This window comes from Poecile atricapillus, chromosome 20 (assembly GCF_030490865.1).
Source record: "Poecile atricapillus isolate bPoeAtr1 chromosome 20, bPoeAtr1.hap1, whole genome shotgun sequence".
Classification (NCBI taxonomy): domain Eukaryota; kingdom Metazoa; phylum Chordata; class Aves; order Passeriformes; family Paridae; genus Poecile; species Poecile atricapillus.
Genome location: NC_081268.1, coordinates 7,760,195 through 7,777,645, shown reverse-complemented (window position 1 = coordinate 7,777,645; position 17,451 = coordinate 7,760,195).

Genomic DNA, 17,451 nt, shown 5'->3' with positions numbered 1-17,451 from the left:
TCTCTGCCTTCTCTGCTGGATTGCTGTCGAGTCACTGGAGCTGTGTGATCTCTCCTAAGTGCTGGACCTGAACTGGATCCATCCTGGACTTAAGATGCTTTCCAGAAGCCTTAGCAGAGCCATTCCAGAGCCCAATAATTTTATTTTTAAAAAGCTTTCAATTTCTTTTGACAGGGCTGGAGTGTTTAAAGATGGCAAAGTGAAGGAGATAAATAGATTATTGATTGGACAGGCTTGTAATTCCTTAGTGAATTGGATTTAGCTCCTTCACTGAGATCAGGTCTGTGCCATAAATCTCCCAAGGAATCAATAGGATGGAGAGTGCCTGGTGAGTAGGACTTTTGTTTGTTACCATGGCCACAGGAAGGGACTGGGAGCGGGTCTCCCGTGGGAGTGGAGGGCAGGAACTTGGATCCATCCACACATTTCTGCTGAGGCAGCCGTGGCACAGCCTTCCCCTGGTGCACAGCAGCTGCTGCCAGGGCTGCAGGGACTGTCCACACTGGCCTGTTTCTGCCACATGGAGGCAATTCCAGGTGCACTCAGTGCTGCCACAAGTTATCCTGGCATCAGAGGACAGTTCAGCCACAGGGCTGGAGGTGGGAGTGTGACCTGACTCCCTGGGGGCAGGAAAGGCAGCACAACAGGATGGAGAACTCCCATCAGGTGCCCATGCTGTCCATTCCTTGTCACCTCCAGGCCCCTGTGTGCCCAAATCCTGTCTCACTGCTCACTGGAGACAGCTCCAGAGCCTTCCTGGCTGGGCTGGGCAAGGATTCAAACCATGATTAGAAAGACAGTGGGAGCTGTCAGCAGTTAAAAACACCAAAACCCCAAACTTCACTTGATTCCCCAGTGCAGCAGTAGTGCCAGGGAATAAAAACTGGCTGCTGGGGGAGTAAAAACTCCCTGCAGCCCTTCAGTCCCTCCCAAGGGTCTGTGTGTGCTCTGTGCCTGGCACCAGCACAGCATTTGGGAGCTTTGGGACACAAAGGACTTGCTGTTTGGAATGACTGGAGTACATTTGGAGCCTGGGGTGCAGAAGAGCCCTCGTGGCCTCATGTCTTGAGCTAATTGGAGAGCTGTGTCTGAAACTTTGTGGGTGTCCAGACTGAGGTTTCACAATGCCCAGTGCACTGGGCTGGTGTGGAGGTCAGCCTGTCAATGCTCCTGCTCTCTGCTCCTCCTCCTCCTCTTCACCAGCAAATTCCTTCAGAAATTCCAGCAAAAACCTTCAGAACAGAAGGACAGCCACTACTTTCCTAAAATCAGTTATAGTCAAATGTATCAGCAGTCACATAAATGAATGTGAGCATGAACCTACAAGAATATATAAATCCAGACGTTCCAGGCTAATTTTTTTTTCCCCAGTCAGGTGTACACTCTTCCAGTTCCCACCAGCCCTGCTTTCCTCACAAAGCTGAAGTTTTTGGGCTGTATGTGGCATTTCCCAGAAGTTCAGCCACTCTGCAGAACCTCTGGAGCCTCTGGCCCTGACAAAGTGAGCTGGAGTTCTTCCAAAGCTGGACTTAGTTGGGAGACTTCCAGAGCTTCCTGGTTCCAACTGAGCTGGCAAGGAACAAAATAGCTTTTTTCACTCTATTTCATTCTCCTTCTGGTGCTGGCTACACCCCAAAAGGCAGAGACAATAAAAGGGAAAGGAGGAAGGAATCAGCTGCATCTTTTCAGTGCTGAGGATCCATGGGCCCTCAAGCTGGGATCCAGAGTGGGGTATGTGGGAAAGGGATGACACCTACACACCTTGGTCAGTTGTGGAAACTGGGGGGAATCTTATTTAGAACCAGTTAGAAAAACTCATTGGTTTCCCATCTTCCATGGAAAACCAACATAGGAACTGGCTGTGGATTTTTTAAGTTTAAAGAAAAAAAAATCCCCAGATATGTCACTGAGAGCCTTTGAGGGGAAGGGGCAGAGGGAGTTCTGCTGAAAAAGTTCTTCAAAGTTTGAGTTGAACATTTTATAAACTGACTTCATTTTAGAACTGCAGTCCAGGAAGAGATTCTGAGCCAAACAGATTTGTTTGCAAACTTTTTATCTCGTCAGAAAATCCACAACCCATGAATCACATTTGCACATCGTGAAAAACTTCTCAAACACATGAGCTGCTCAACCAAAACTCATCTTGTTTGGCCATTCCCAGAAGCGAGTGATGCAGAAGAAGCTGAGCTACCTAGAGCTGCAAATCCAAAGCCAGTCCAACTTTGTCATTGTGTACAAACCACGGAGCTGCAGTGGCGTGAAATCCAAGCAGGCTCCCAGCCCTGCCAGCTCTTGCTCACCCACCACGCTCAGGCCTTGCTGAGGGGACAGAAGCAGCATCAGTGAGGCTGCAAACTCCTCCTGATGGATTAGGTGAGGCAGATTCGGGAGCTGCACGGTTCCCTGCCACCCTGGCAGCCAGCCTGGAGCTGCCAAATAAATTTGGCCACATCAGAACCCCAAACTCAACCAGCCTGGAAGTAAAACAAGTCCCTGGATGGAGCAGGGGTGGGCTGGATTCAGACCCAAGCAGGGAGCTCAGCCAGACACGTTCAATCCAGAAAGCAGCCACAGCACTGCTCGGGGAGCTGGGCAGTGCTGAAACCTCGAGCAATGAATTCTCTAAGCCCAGGAGTTCTGAAGGGACTAAATAAGAAAGTTCTGAGCAATAAAACAGGTGGTTTTGTCTGATGAGCAAGAGGAGCTGGGTCATGGATTCTGTCACACAGCCATGAGCAGCATGGAACTGTTCCCCTGTGGAGACCATCAGGGGTCATACAGCTATCCCTGGCTCTAGGAAATCCTTTCCTAGCCCAGATTCCCATATCAGCAGACACAAGGTGCACACAAGGAGGACAGTGCTGGCTGATGGGGCTGGGGCCTGGGAGAAGCCAAAGGGGAAGCTCTGGAAGGGGCCAGCTGGGCTCTCCTGGGACGTGCAGAGGGAGGTGGGGATGGATTACTCTGCACGTGTGGGGTCTGACACAAAACTGAGGTTTATGAGCAGGAAGGGGAACTGTTCCACCCTTCCAGGGTTAATGGCCTTTTCTAAAGTGGTGACTGAGGGGGACAGAAGACTTCAAAGCAGGCTGTGGTGACAGCCACAGGCTCTGTGAGCTCCACAGCCAGTGGCAGTGTGGAGCTAGCTGTGGCACCTGGCTCTCACATGTTCCTGCAGGGGTATCACCTGTGAGCAATCACAGGCTGGAATTTGGAATGTGCAGGATGGTGATGATGGGGGAAGAAGTGTTCCCCACTTGGCAGGGGTGGGCATGAAGCAACACAAAGCCCTCTGTGCTCTCCTGAGTGCTCGGTAAGCAGAGCTAGGGGTGGTGACAGGGAGAGGTGCCAGCCTGGCCTCCTTTCCCAGCTGGGACAAACCATTCCCAGTGCTCCACCTGAACCCCTGCACCAGCCAGCCCCACTGTTAGCCCGCTCTAGCACTCAGCATGGGAGCCAAAGCAAACATTTCCCTTGCTGGTGAGACAGACTTCCCATGGCTGGAGCTCTCCTGGCTCCCCTCAGCTGCCACCCCTCCCCTCGTTCTCCACCTTCATTTGTCAAGCACCACATGAACACTTCCCAGGCTGCCTCTCCCTGGAGCTCCAGAGCTCTGAAAAGGTCACCTGTCTAACAGGAGAGGTGCTGGAAACAAACTCACCTGTTTTTCCTCTTTTCCAACATCCAGTGTGATGTGGGAGGATGAAGCAGCTGCCAGGAGCCCTCTTGGTACACGAGGTGCTCTGCAGTGGTTTGCCTGCCACAGACTGTTCCTGTTCCCAAGCTGTGCCTCTCCATGCTATGGATGCCTGATTTCTCCTTGGGAACAAGAACCTGTGGCTGCATTTGAAGCCCAAAGAACTGTGCAGACACCCCACTCATGGATTGTCTGGGAGATCTGACCCATCCAGCACCACAGGTAGTGCACATGGGAGGAAAAGGGGGCTCCCAAGCTCTGTTCCTCCTGGGAAAGCTGAGGATGCTGAGCTGGGAGAGACTCCCTGTGACAGAGAGAAGCAGCTCTCTGCCTGCACCAAGGGCAGCAAACCCAGCCCGAGCTGTTATCTTCATGTGCTGTCAGAGCTCCAGGGACTATGACCTTGCTTTGAAAGGTATTTAATGTCTACAAGGAAGATAGAGTCAAAACAATTCTCTTCCTCCAAAGTGAAACACGGCAGAAAAAGAAGTGAGGAGAAGGAGAGAGAAGAGACTGGGCAGATTTTCAGTGATGCTGAGGAGCAGCTCTTCACTGTTTTGAGCTGATGTCTGCTCGGGGCAGCTCTGGGGGCTGAGCTGGGCCTGGCTGCTGATCTCTGGCTGCTGAATCTGAGCCCCCTCTGGGGATGGCACAACTGGAAATGGCTCAGGAGCCAGAGCTCAGAATGGATGTGCTGGGAGCTCTGGCATTCCCCCTCCCTCCTCACCAGAACTTCTCACACCCACTTTCCACCTGTAACAGAGCAAAGGGGGAGCTCCCATCCCTCTCTCCAAACTTAGTGTGCAGCTTGATGACCCATCTGGCTTCCATCCAGAATGGAGGTTTTGGGATTCCCATTCTGAGCCCTGAAGCCTTTTCATTTACCTTTAAATAGAACAGGACTTTGAGGGAAACTGGAACTGGAACAAAGCTCCTTCCCCACTGTGGGGCCAGCGGGGTCGATGAAGAAGCAGCTGAGGGTGAAATCAATTAATTCATTCATTACAGAGCTACTGCAGTCACAAAGATATTTCAATTGTGCTTGCTGAGAGGTCCTCATGAGAGATACATCTCATTTTCAGAGAGGTTCCCAAGGGGAGGGCATCGTCAGACAATTTCATTCCCGCTGACTAGAGGGTAACAGACGTTCTAAGGAAAACGTACCCTCCTGTCACCTCAAATTTCACTCCAGAGCAAGCAAGAGTTTGAGTGAAATCAGACCCCACTTCAACCCAGGGAGATTTGTAACAGAAAACCACAAAAACTTGGGGAGAGAGGAGGTGGTGAATGCTATTTTCAAGGTTTAGAGAGCAAGAAAGTGAAGCTGGAACTTTCTATTCCAGAGAAGTTTGCTGTCAGGCTTCTGTTGATGGGCAGGACTTCTGAGATGGCTCAACACTCACAGGGAAACCTTCCAAGCCCCTTGATCATGATTCTACCAGAAACCAAATGCTCTGGGCTGTAGCCTTCTGCCCCAAATTCCTCCAGGTGGCTTGATGGGCACATCCTGCAGCTGAATTTGAGTCCATGCCCACCGTAGCCCTCCCTATGCTTCACACAGCCCTGTACTGTCTGATCTTGTAAGGGAAATGTAATGATTTTAAATATAAATTTAGGTCATTTAAAAAAGACTGTGGAGGTCTGATCACTGAACAGCTCTTATAACAAGGTATGGCACTTTATCCATGCACTTTTGTGCCCCAAACCAGAGAACAGGATGTCAGTTGCTTAATCACAGTCGTGATTTCAAACCCTTTGCTCCTTGCAGAGAGATTTTTCAAGAGTCCTACAATCAGTACCTCAAAATCTTCTGAAGATAAAGCTATTTATTGCAGGATTTGGCTGGGTAATGTTTCAGAGAAAAAAATGTCATCCTGTCTGGATATTCCATGTTAGCAAGAGAGAAAATGCACCTATTGGCAGATGAATAGACAAAAAAAGAGCCTGCAATTCTGGAGAAAAACCAGAGCTTTTCAATCATTTCTATGTACCTGACAGCAAAGTCCACCTGCAAAGCAAGGGCATAACCTAAACACCTACAGCATAATCCAAAAAACACTGAAGGGAGCAGGGCTATGGGGTAAAAGCATAAAGTGCTGATGAATTTAGTCCATTCCTTTAATATATTGAGGATACAGATGGCACAAGCAGTCCCTTCCCTGGCTGGGCTGAAACCATGAGAGGAGCAATGGATCATAGGAGGGAAAGGCTGAAATCCATGGAAGGTTCAGTGACAGCAATGGAGCAAAGCAATAACCGCTTTTCCTTGCTTGTCTTTTTAAACAAGGATCATTCATAAAGTGGAATCAGCTTCCTCAGTTTGGAGGAAGGATGGATGGAAACCTTGGGTTTGCAATTCTGTGTAAAGAAAGTTCATACACCTGATGCCATCATGATGTGAAATTTTGTCAGGAGTCTGGTTTAGTGTTGAGGGGTATGGTGTGAAAAATACTTCTGAAGGGATAAAGACTTAGTAGAGTCTGGAAGTTTCATGCTTCCATGTCCCACATTCAATGCTTTTTTATTTTCCTTTTTTTTTTTTTTTTTTCCCTTTCTTTTCCCCCCTAAAGCTCCAATACATATCTAGAGCTATTTTCTTGCTTCCATCCTCATTTTCAGCCCTCAGCCAAGAACTAAAAGTGCTCGAAATACTTCTGAGGGCTGTCTGCATAGCCAATTGTCCAATTTCACAGGCTTTAATGGCTTCGAGTGCAACTCACACATCCCTCTCTGTCTGCTGTGCTCCAGCCCAGACACAGCTAATGACAGTGACAGAAAGTCAAGCTAAGTGGCCAAAACAAACCCTTTGATATACAGGAAGCTGAAAGGGATCATTACTTTTACTATTTAAATTACCTTTCTTTTTAAACATTTTCAAGATATTTTGTTCTTAGTGTAACTACTTTCTAGTGATGGAAGAAAAGACATCAAAAGTGTGACACAGACAGCTTTGGGGCTGATTTGAATAGCTCTTCACTGACGTATGTCTTCACATGAAAATCCCAGATGGTCACTTGCTCAGTTCACCAAATTTGCAATATTCAGCAAGATATGAAAAAAAAAAGCCTTCTCCCTAAGCCTTCGTCATTTGTAGCTCTCTCTGGACTGATTTTTTCAGCTGTTCAGACACTGCTGTCCCCACAGCCAGATACAGAGCCCCTCTGTGAGGGTGGGTTCATTACCTCACTTCCTTGTTTGACTTCTAATCTTTCAAAAATACACAGAAAAAAACCCAGAAGAGCCAATTAACAAGAGAACCTGAGAAACAAGGGGGATGATTCTCCTGCTCCAAGCCCATCCTACACTCCCTGTGTCCTGCAGTGGGGTCTGCCCCATGGGAAGAGAAGTGGGAGCTGCCCCTGAAAGCCTCAATCTCTGTGTTTATTTGAGCAAATCTTCTGCTGGCTGATGGGGAGCAGTGTAAAATGAATGATTCCACATGGCAGCACAGACATATCCCCCTGCATCCTGGTTTTTCTTTTCTTCAAGGAGAATGAAATCCCCAAACTCTGCTGCTCTCAGAGGGTGGGTTGTTGCTCTGCTGAGTTCAACTCTGATATTCTCAAACTCCAGAGAAAAAGTATAATTAAATTAACCTGGAAAAGCCTTCTGATTCCAACGTGTGGATATGTTTTCTGAAGAGAAAGTGCTACAGAAGGACTTATTTTCTGTGTTCCTGCTGCAAGATTTAAACCCTCTCTCCTGGTGGGATTCTGCTGTGTCCCAAAATCCAGACTAATGTTCATGACATATTCACTAATTCAGTGCTGCATTATCATTGCCTTGCTGGGCTGTGCAGGAGTGTAGATACAGGAAAATGAAATCTTCCTCCTCATTTTCTTTATTCCCACTTGCAGCTGCTCTGATCCTTTCCCAGCTTTGCTCTCTTCTCCTTTCTGGTTTGTGTTTTTTTGCAAGGATGGGAGAGCAGTGGGTGGGTGCCTGTCACACCGAGCCAGGGAGCACCAGGGTAGGGACAAATCCCTTTGGAATCCCAGGGCACTGGGGTTGTTCCCTCTGGCATTTGTCCCTGGGGGCTCCAAAATCCTCATCCTGGGATCCAGGTGTGTCTGCAGAGGCAGCTCTGTGCCCTCATCATTTCATGGGAATGAATTCTCCAGGCCAAACCCTACAGTTCAATCGGGGAGTGAGAATCCTGCCAGCACCAAGGCAGAGATGCAGGGAAACCAGTGGGCCACAGGAGCAAATTCAGGCAAGGTTACAATGGGGAAATAACCAGAAAGGCAGAATTTTCCTAAGCTTTTAAGAGAATTTATCCTAGATATTTAGAACCATAGAAAAGTTTGGGTTGCAATGGGCTGCTAAAGGTCATCCAGTCCTACCCCCCTATTTAGGACTGCCCTTGGCAAGGCAGGACAGTGGCAGTGCAAGGCCTTCTTAGGGGCTGTGCTTGCAACTTTTCCCATTGAAATACTCTGCTTTGAAGTGCTTTTGATTATCTGGACTCTGGTGTGTCGTGCTGAACAGCTGCTGCAAGTTAGATTCTGCATGAAGAGTTTGAGATAAAGTTAAGCAAGGTTCTGTTTCCCCCCACCTCCACCTTGGAGATCATGCTCATCTCCAACCCATTAAGAGAAAAAAACTCTGGTAAAAATAGTGTGAGATGATGTCATTGAAAATTATCATAATGCATCTGCAAAGAAAAACCATTGGGGATACCTGGGTGATCTTAAATCTGACTTTTTTTCCCTGATTTATTAATTTTAACCTGCTTCTAGCAGGAAAGAGGACGTGATTTGTATTTGCAGAGGTTTGGCTCTGAGTAGTGTGGGAGAGGAGGGTGTGACTTTCTGTGATCATTTCTTGTCCCCTTTCCTGCACAGGTCAGAGCAGGGCCAGGGGTTCAATGTGCCCTCCTCAAGGTAGAAAGTAGAAGCAAAAAGATCACCAAAAGCTTCAGGCTTTGTGCCATCCCCTTAATCTTCCCCAAATTGAATGGAAGGAGAGGCAGAAATGAGGACAGGATGTCCAGGCAATTTATATCCATCCTCTCCCTGATAACATCTCTGCTTCCTCAGGAAGGCCCCATTTCTGTGCTAAGAAATAGCCTGAGCTGGTGGCTGTGCAGCATCTTTTCCTCCTGACGGGCTGGGGCCATTCCAAATGAGGATAATAAACGATATAAGGAACAATATAAGCGCTGCTATAAATAAGAATGCTGCAATTCCACTGATGACTTATGGTGGCATTATAAATGATCGGAGCAAAGTCAGGAGGTCTCCTCACACCACCAGAGCCTCATGGTAGAATTATAGATCTAATTTAAGTGCATTTTGGGGGTAAATTATTTATTAAAGTGTAAAGCTTATGGAGACAAATGTTCAAGTAGTCAGACTCCTGGACTAGGTGAGCATTCCTGGTCCTAATAATTACAGGTAGAATTTGCTCCCGGGCAAAAGGACCAGATTAAGATTTTAGTAACATTTCAGGTATCCAAAAGGACTGCAGAACACTTCTTGGCACAGGGCTGCAATCTCTAAACTTACAATGAAATGGGCTCCTTGTACAGGTGATCAATCCAGAGCACCTACTGCTCATAAATCCATTTTAATGATTAAACTGGAGCTAGGAGATGAAAGCAAGGATAAACTTCTCTCAGGCTCATGAAAAATCACAGGTTGTTGTCTGACAACTTTTGTTTTAAGTTTTCCTACATTTCAGATCTGAAAAGGAATCCTATGGCTGGTGTTTTCACCTCTTCTTGCATTTTTCCTTCTAATTTCAGGCAGGATTTGTCACTGTTGCTAAACCAGGAAAGTGCTCTCAGGACCGTGGGGAAATTGCTTCACATAAGGGGTTGTGAAATATTGGAAGGGGCTGTCCAGGGAGGTGGTGGAGTCCCCATCCCTGGAGGTGGCTCTGGGCTGGGTGACAAGTGGGGATCAGTCACAGCCTGGAGGTCTCTCCCAACCCTAATGATTCCAAATGGAATTCCCTCCTCCACTTCTTTTCACACTTCTGCAGTGAAATCAGGCAACTCATGAAAGCCTCTAAAAACAAATAAAAATAAATAAATAGCCACCTTGAAATGTCTAGTTTGTAGGCTGCAAGGACCTCTCCACACCAGGCTGGCTGCTCTCCCTGATTCCAGAGCCTGCAGATCCCACGAGGCTGAGCTCATGGGGGCATTCCCAAGTGCAACACGAAGTCTGCTTTGGGCAGGGGAAGTAGAGGAAGACTCAGCTTATAAATCCCCCCCAAGACTGAATTTTCTGGAATCTTCTGCACCACAAAATTAGCCTATGGAGCAGGAGGCTCAACAGCTCTTGCACCAGTGGGCTGCATCGAGGATAAACACATTAAAGCAAGGCATTAAGATCCTGTGGTAATTAGGAGCCATATAAGTAACTTAGATATAGAATGAAGTTACTAATAATGCATGAATGCAAAGCCTTAAGAAGTTTGCTTCATATAAAGCACCCAGCTATTCGGTGGCTTAGCTCAATTCTCTGAAGCTGCAAATTCAGGCTGAAGATCTTAGAATGTGTTCATTCTGGGAGGTTTTTTTTTTTTCCCTTGTCATACTTAAAATATTGCTGAGCCCAACTTTTTGTTATAGGCAATGTTTCTCCCACAGCTCCCAGTCAGACTAGAAAATGTAGAAAGGGAGGGCAATTTTTTTTCTTTTTTTTTTTTTTTTTATTTAAAAAAGCACATAAAATTAGGCAGAAGGCTTGGGGGAATATTCAGATTAAGGGAGTGTATCTAATGGTCAGGCCAGGGAGATGGAATCAGTATTCCTGCCACTAATTTACTGTGTAACCTTGTGCTGTCGCTAAGCTTTTTTGTGCTCTACTTTCCTCATCAGTAAAATGAGTATTATAATAGTTACCTTCCTGATAAGGGTTTCAGTTAATCAATTTCTAAAGCCTTTAAGTACAGAGAGACACAAGATATCATATCAACAAAGTCCAGCATTTATCTGTGCCTGGATATTCCCTGAACTGCACCAGCTGTAAAGGAAAAGAACCTGAACTGTATAAACCCAAAAAATTCCCGTTGACTTTGATGAATAAACACTATTTCTTGCAAATACTACCTGTGGGGTCTTTTTTGTTTGCTTGTTTTTTGCTTGATTTTTTTTTTTTTGTCATAGGCAGGATTTGTTGCTTAAAAATGTGTTTGAAAAGCAAATTATAAAGGTTTCAGGTGGGCTGGAAGAATTCAATTCCCCCAATGACTGAATTGCTTGCACAGTTTACCTGTGCTGCTTCCAGTAACGTGAGTCAGTCTTTGTGCTGCTGCTGGTAGCAGGAGACAGAAAGAAAAAAAAAAGTGCAGCTGTGGGTTTTGCTCAGAATTCTGAATTTTTGCCAAAGAAATAGGAGGAAGAAATAATGAACATTTGACGGGGGTTTTTCAAACAATAGAATACTAAATTATGGTCTGGGAAGGAAGATATTTTCTTATAAGAGCTGACTAAGGAGCTTAGCAAAACTGAAGGGTGAAAGAGAGGAGGGATTGTTGTATATAAGTAGATCAGGGTGTAGCAGCAGGGAAGGAAAAGAACCATTAATTCAAAAGGACAATGCTGGAGGAACAAATGGGTATAATAAACAGTCCTTTAATAAATTCAGGTGTTAATTAGAAGAATGCATTCAAATATCAGAAGAGCTGGATTATAGCCAGCAGGCATGGGCAGGTAAGGAGCCCACCCAGCTATAAACTGGGCAGGGGAGTGGGCCTGAATCCAACCCCATCCCTTTCTGATGCTCAAGCAAGGAAATTGGTTTAAGCATTTCACTGGTTTTTCTTTCAGTTTGCTACATTCCCAGGAAAATGTAGAAGATACTCTCCTTTCTTTGAAGTTCCTTGTTGCACATATCATGGCAGATTTTAACTGGAGGTGGCAGCCACACCTCACCCCTGTGTCATACACATCTTCCTTCCAGCCCACTCCTTGCTCCACACTCGGGGGTTTCTGCCTTCTCTCACTTCAGTTACTGCCCAATCCTTATTTCCTCCTCTTCCTTCACCTTGCAGCCCTGTCCTTCACTAAGTCAAGACAAACAGTTGATGGTTACAAGCTTCAGCACATGTGGAGCAGCTTGAATTTAAAACTTGTCTCCTTCCTTGCCCTGCTCACTTTGGGCTGCCTTGGCTTTCAGTGCACCAGCTCTCAACCTGCTGGAGACCCAACAGCTCGACACTTGAATAATTTAGGTGATTTACATTCCCCAAAGTGCATCCAAACAGGTTTATTATGAGTCTTTGTGACTTGTTCTTTTAAAGCACTTCTCTGATGTCTGTTCTTCATCAGAGTTCACCACCCAAGTCAGTTCACAGTGGTAATGGGAAGGTGAGTGCTGTTTCTTGAAGTTTATCATGGGAGCTAAGCCATGCAGGTGGGTTTGTATTACGGATTTTTGTGTTCTTTGAGGCTGTAGAATGTGCAGGTATGATAAAAATGAAACACACTGAAAAAAAATTAATTTGTTCACATGCAATTTCTGTCTCTGTACCAAGAAATTGCACATGCTACTTCATGAGATTTTAGGCAAATTATCGTTGTTTGCTTGCTTATTTATTCTCTGCCAATTTATCATATGCCAGCACATCCCTTGGGATACACAAATCATCCTCTTCCTCCTTGGACCACTCTGGTCTGGCAGAAGAGGGTGTCCCTTTCTCCAGACCAGCAGCTCCACACTTGACAAAGCTTCTCTTACTCTGTGTTAGGTTTTTTTTTAATTTTTATTTCCCACAGCTCTCCTCCACACCAAGGTGGGGCCTCCTGCAGCTGCCTGCCCAATTCCAACTGGCCTCACACACACAAGCTTTGCTCTGCTGCTGGAAAATCTTCTCTTTCCATTTTCTGACCTGTGTGCAGAAGGTATCAAGTCCTCCCTCTGGATGTGCCCCAGTGACTGCAGCATCCCTGAGGGGCACAAGAAAAGCATTTTTAGAGCTACTGTGGAACTGAAAAAGTTTTCATCCAAGGCTAAGTGAAATTTGGTAGAAGAGTTTGTACAGAATTGGCACTCCACACTCTGCCCTGTGGATCAGTCCTAGGTTTGTCCTTCCTGTTGAATTTGTACAGGTTCAGAGGTTGTGCCTCTGTCTGAGTTGCCTCAGTTTACTTTGTCACATCTCACTGTGCTTTCTTCCATCCTGTTCTTCACCATTTTCCTGCCTGGTTTGAAGCTTCCCTGCCTCACTGCACTGCTGGTCACTCAGCTTTCCCAGCTCTGCCTTGTCCATCATTCTGAAACTCCTCTCCCTGTCGGAGGAGTCTGTCTGCTCGCATTTGAACACACAGCGCTCGTGTTAAGCAGCAAATCAATCCTGCATTCCCTGTCCTAATGTGTCATGTGGGAATCTCTCTGGAGCCCAGAGTGAGGGTTACAGCTTCCCCCTTGACCTGTGAATTCGCTCCTGCTGTGGGAACTGAGCACTGGTCCCTCATCCACTAAAAGAAGATTTCAGCCTCATTTTTCACTGGCAGTGACCAGAATGACCAATCTGCTGCCTGCTGAGGAGCAAAAGGTCAGGCCAAGTCCACTTTGTGGCTACTTGTTTTTCTCCACAGTGACCAATTTCAGGCAGTAATAGAAGCATCAATAATGTCTCTGTCTTCCCTGACTGCTTCGTTTCTTCTTTTTCTTTTTCCCTATTGATTGAAATATTGCAGCCTCCATTTGTTAGCTGGGCCCCTGCAAGGCAGGCTGAGGCACTCACTCACAGCTCGTGTCTTCCCCAGGAGCAGGATGTGAGGAGCTGAACTAATTTGGGATTGTGGAAATGGCCACAGAATGCAACTTGTGATCTCCTTGGCTTGGGCTCCTCTGTGGCTGAGCTCTGGGTGCTCTGGGAGACACCTGGCAGCTGGAATTCTTCTGTGGTGTTTGCATGCTGAGAAGTACAAAGGAAAAGCCCCCTCAGCTTCCTCACACCAGAGGAAAAACCTTCTCCAAGGGCTGATCGCTGTCCCAGTTCCTGCTCCAGAGGAGATGGAGATGAGAGCAAGAAGGAACCTTAAAGATGGCAGCTGTGTGACACATGCGTCCCCAGAGCCAGCCCAGCTGTGTCCCTGCTCAGCTCCATGTGGAGCATGATCCATCCAGTGGGAATTCTCTGGAAACCAAATCTTCCTTCCATCTTAAATAAAAACCTAATGCCAATAACCACCACCAAAAAAACCCTGAAAATCTCAAACCACCAGAGAGGTTCATCAGAGGCCTTGTTTCTTCCCTGAGGCTGGGTCAGGCCTCCCTCAGCCAGGAGCTTTGTTGAATTTCACAGGTCCATTTTCTCAGGATAAGTTAAAGCTCAGCTGCGCCCCCAACCTGGGACTTGTCATTTATGAGCTGTCACCCCATATCATTTCTTCTTGCACAGTGGGAAGATGATATGCTAATTTTGGTTTCTACCAGGCAGACCCTGTCTTGTGTGGAGTCAGGCCCTACTTCTTGCTGTTTTCCTGTAATTCCACTTCCAATTTCTAATTGGAAATTAGAATTAATTCCAATTTCTAATCCAAATTTCTCATTCCCCACCTTGTAACTGCCTGTTCCACCTCACCACAGACCTCGATGGCATCAAATTGTCATCAGGATTTTGTTTGGGTGGTGCAAGACATTTCCTGCCCCTGTACTGACCTATTGCTCTGTAGACTCTACATCCCATCAGAATCCTCTGGAATACGGCTCCTTGAAAATCCTGATCGCTGTTAACAGCTGAAAACTTGATGGAATTTGGTGGTTTTAAACAAATGTATTTCTGCAAGCACAGGCTTTTGACTGCAAGAGCTTTGTAGTTTAAAATTGCTGAAGTTAATTGATATTCAAGAGTGATTATTCGATGGTAATGCATTCATAAACAATGTCACCGTTCGCTTGAAAAATTCAAACATTAATTTAAATTAAACTGTAAACAAGGGAAAGATGTTGTGTGAGTAAGGATTGAGAAGGCCCTGCAGAACGTTTGACTGCAGTGATACTGTACCGATATCCATATGGGACACGTGCATTTTTAAATCAGGAGACTCAAAACCATTCCAGGCCCTGTTTTCTAGCTCTTCTCAAAGTCTTTTTTACTAAGAGATGATACTCAGTGGCCACTGAATCTTCAGAAACCTCTGTCAACAATCTTCTCCATCAAACATCTCATCTGACTGGGACATTTGACCACTCAAGCTGGGATATGATGGCACTCCCACCCCATGTAATTCTTGCTGCATTTAAAATCAACCCATTTGAGGCTGGGAAAAAAAAAAATACAACTGCCTGTCTTCACGATCTCGGCTTATATCACTTCCAACAGGAAAGGTTTCTTGGGTAGAGCGTGGCATTTGCTGAGACATTTCCCTGTCCTAATAAATCCCTGCTTTATAGATAGATGAGACAGGTTATAAGCCTGGGTCAATAAGGGAGGCTACAGAAGTACACAGAGCAGTGAGTTAAATCTTGGGTGACCTGGCTTCAGGATTCTGCACTGCTACAGATCTCTCTAATCTTGAATAAGTCACCTCTTCTCTCCTGTTTTTTCCTGTAACTTGGGTCTGTCAACACTCTCTTGCATCATGGGATTTTGAGAGTATGAAAAGAACTCCAAAAGTGTGGAGGCAGTCAATGCAGGGGTAACGAGGGTCATCTAAATACCATCCTTAGATAAGTAAGGACGATTATTTTCCATCTCCTTTATCCCTGCATGATAAAAATGTTTCCAGAAATCATTATATACAACACATGAGCGAGAAGCAGCAGGAGAGTAATTCCCTGTCCTCAGCTATCTTCTACATGTGGATGAGGTATATTTTTGGAGGGGGGGTGGTTATTTTATCCCTGAGCCTTTTCTTGACACATTGGTAAATAGGGTACATTTTGCACAAGTTTGTTCATCACGCCACCCCAGCAATATTAGCAAGTAAAATATATAAAGTTATTTGTGGGGAGTGAGAATCAAATCTCCTCTCAGGGATTACTGGCAATAGAAGAGGCAGAATGACTTTAATCCTGTCCAGCACAGAGAATTCCCAGTAGTTTCAATGTTAGTCTTTTGTTTTCCAGAAGTTTACCTCGGGTTCCCTGTGGATCACAGCAAACTTGATTTGGTGGAATCTGATCCCTGATGTTTCTTTTAACACAGTCTCTCTATCAGATAGGAATCCTTTTTTTTTTTCCCTTATGAGTGCAAAACGAGGGGATTGTTTCTTAAAATCAACAAGAAAACTTGAGATGTCTAAATCAGCTTTCTTTATACGGCAAAACATATTTATTAAATAATAATTTGTAGTAAAAATACAAGAAGCAGAACTCCTAGGCTCTATCTTTCACAGCAAATGACCAATTTTACATTCTGTCCTTTCATGCCTCAGTTTCCCGGTGTTCAGAAAACCATAATTAATTTTCAAGGCAAGATATGCCCTATCTATGCAGTTCTATATCCCATTATGCTTGGTATAACCATTAAATTATTTTTTTAAAGCAAATGATTTAAAGCTGATAGTAAGAAATACTTTTCCTACACAGCACATAATTAACACGTGGCACTCAATGCCACAGACGTTATTGAAGCCGAGAGCCTTGGAGGATTCACAAAAGGATTAGGGATTCATATGAATAATGGGAAATTCTATTAGAGAAAATAAAAAATGCATGAAGGATGGAGGATGTCTTGCTTTGGGGTTATAAAGCAGCTGCTAATTGAGGACAGAGACGTGCTGGGTGCTCAGGACATCCTGGGATGGTTTTCCACCGGGTTTCTTGGGCAGGACAGCAAAGCTGGGCTGCTGAAGGGGTTGTTGGGCTGCCTGAACCTCTGCTCTCTCTCAGTGAGGCAGCTCCTGTCTAAAGGTAACAACGAAAATAAAACCCAGAGCCAGCTGTGGATGAGCCACCATGGCCTGGTAGCCCATGGCACAGTGGAACTGGGATTCTTGGCATTGTTCCCACTGCTCCTGACTTTGCAGGGGAGGTCTTGGTGCACCTCCCAGAATGATGTCCCAGGCACTTTGGGACAGGTCCCAGCACATTACCCCATCCTCCCATGGAAACCCCACAACTAAAACCCTCACAGGTGAATCACACCTGGCTGCTCAGCTGCTCTGAGGCCATTCCTGTCCGATCTCCACCTGCCTCCTTACCCAGAGCCTTCCACAGACACCTCTGCAGAAGTCCTGGAGCCATTTAACAAACACCTCAGGTGCCTGACCGTGTTTGCAGCTCCTGAACAAGCAATTATAGTTCATCCAACCAAAGGCTTTCATTTGATCCAGCCTCAATTAGAAGTGGAGGCACTGCCACACCTGCCCACAAGTTCAGAAGTGTCCACAATTCCACTTAGATTATTGCTGTATTTCTGCAGCCTTTGATAGACTAAGATTGATTACAAAAAAATAAGAAAAGAGAGTGACCTTCCTCAGACTTTTCCAGCGGTATTTCTGTTAGTATTTTATAATCACTGTTTAAGGGAGAAATTGCTCTGTGGTTATTAAGGTAAAAATTATCACCTTCTTTGACTAATAAAATCAATAAAGGCTCCTACCCTTTGAAAAGCCCAGAAACCTGCTCTCTCTTCATAATTAAACATTTCAACCTAATCTGGAGCAATAATAACCTTCAAAGTTTTATAAAATTCCTAATAATAATATCTTACAGAACACCTTTCTGCTCAGCAGGTTTCACAAATTGCAGCCCAGATTTGAAAAGCATCTTTATTCACGGCTGGACTGGGATAGACATGTCAGGCTTTAAGGAGTTTTTTGTGGAGTTTCATCATCAGTGGTAAACAAA